Raw genomic sequence first — 1,970 nt, 5'->3', positions numbered from 1 at the left:
ATTGGAACTGGCTAACGCGATGAACTGGGAGGAGTTCAAGAACATGATGCGAGAAGAGTACTGTCCGAGAGAGGAGATTTCGAAGTTGGAATCCGAGTTTTGGTCATTGAAGATGGTGGGTTCAGAAATTGAAGCCTACACTACCCGTTCTCACGAGTTAGCGGTGATGTGTCCGCGGATGGTAGATCCGCCGAGTAAGAGGATTGAAATGTATATTGATGGGTTAGCACCGCAAATTCAGGGCATGGTGACGTCTTCCAGACCAGCCATGATTCAACAAGCGATCCGTTTAGCTCACAAACTGACGGATCAAGCTGTGACCCAAGGTGCGTTACCACCTAGGGGTTCAACCGCTAAAGCCCGTGACAACCCGAGTAATGACAACAACAACAACAACAGCAACCCGAGCAGCGGAAAGAGAAAGTTTGACAACACCAGATCCTCATCCTCGAACCTCCCACAGCAACAACACTACCGTAAGCCCGAATTCACTCGGAGCTTTAATAATCAGAGTCACAACAACAATAACAACGGTAGCGGGCAGGGTTCGAGCGGATATGCTGGGAAATATCCGAAGTGCAATAGGTGCAACTATCATCATGCTGGCCCGTGTGACCGTGTCAAGTGTCAGAGATGCGGAAAGATGGGTCACCAGGAGAAGGAATGTAGAGGAGACCTTGCGGTAAAGGGTGCTCCTAAACCACCTATGACGACGAAGGGATGTTTCGAATGTGGGCAGGAAGGTCATTTCAGGAAAGATTGTCCCAAGCTGAAACAGAACGACAACAATGGAGGTAATGGAAGTGGCAGTGGTGGTGGAAGCAATGGCAAAGGAAGAGCTTTTGTTATTGGGTCGGGTCAAGCCCGCAACGATCCGTACGTGGTGACTGGTAAGTTCCCTGTGAACGATTGTTTTGCTTCTGTATTGTTTGACACTGGAGCTGATAGGAGTTTTGTGTCGAAAGCCTTTAGCCAACTCTTAGATCTAACTCCAACTCCGTTAGATGCTAAGTTTCCTGTTGAATTAGCTGACGGTAAGACTATAGTAACGACTCATGTACTTGCGGGATGTAAGTTAAAACTGGCAGGTCATGTCTTTGACATCGACCTTATTCCTTTTACGCTTAGTAGTTTCGATGTCGTTGTCGGCATGGACTGGTTATCCGAGAACCGAGCGGAGATTATATGTCACGACAAGATAGTCCACATTAATACCCCTTCCGGCGAGATCATTTCGATCCGAGGCGAGAGAAGCGGTATGACCACCAGCGTCATTACCCTCATGAAGGCGCAGAAGTACCTACGAAAGGGTCATCCGGCAATTTTGGCGCATATTGTTGAGAAACCCGCGGAAGAGAAGCGAATTGAAGATATACCAGTTGTGCGAGATTTTCCGGAAGTCTTCCCGGAGGATTTGCCCGGACTTCCTCCTATACGACAAGTCGAATTCCAAATCGAGTTGACACCCGGTGCAGCACCCATAGCACGAGCCCCGTATCGGCTCGCACCGGCGGAGCTTCTGGAACTGTCCACTCAGTTGCAAGATTTATTGGATAAAGGTTTTATCCGACCTAGCTCATCGCCATGGGGAGCCCCTGTCTTATTTGTCAGAAAGAAGGACGGGACTTTCCGCATGTGTATCGACTACCGGGAGTTGAACAAGGTGACGGTCAAGAACCGTTATCCTTTACCCCGAATTGATGATTTGTTTGACCAGCTTCAAGGATCGAGTTATTACTCGAAGATTGATCTGTGATCTGGTTACCACTAACTAAGAGTGCGCGAAGAAGATATCTCAAAGACGGCTTTCAGAACACGGTATGGTCACTACGAGTTTTCGGTTATACCTTTTGGCCTAACCAACGCACCAGCCGTATTTATGGATCTCATGAATCGAGTATGCAAGGCATACCTCGACAAGTTTGTGATTGTTTTCATTGATGATATTCTCGTCTACTCCAAGAACGAAG

Source organism: Bidens hawaiensis, unplaced genomic scaffold, assembly GCF_021521415.1.
Source record: "Bidens hawaiensis isolate Kalapana, Puna unplaced genomic scaffold, B.hawaiensis_p1.1 tig00026179_1, whole genome shotgun sequence".
Taxonomy (NCBI): Eukaryota; Viridiplantae; Streptophyta; class Magnoliopsida; order Asterales; family Asteraceae; genus Bidens; species Bidens hawaiensis.
This window is presented reverse-complemented; position numbering follows the sequence as displayed.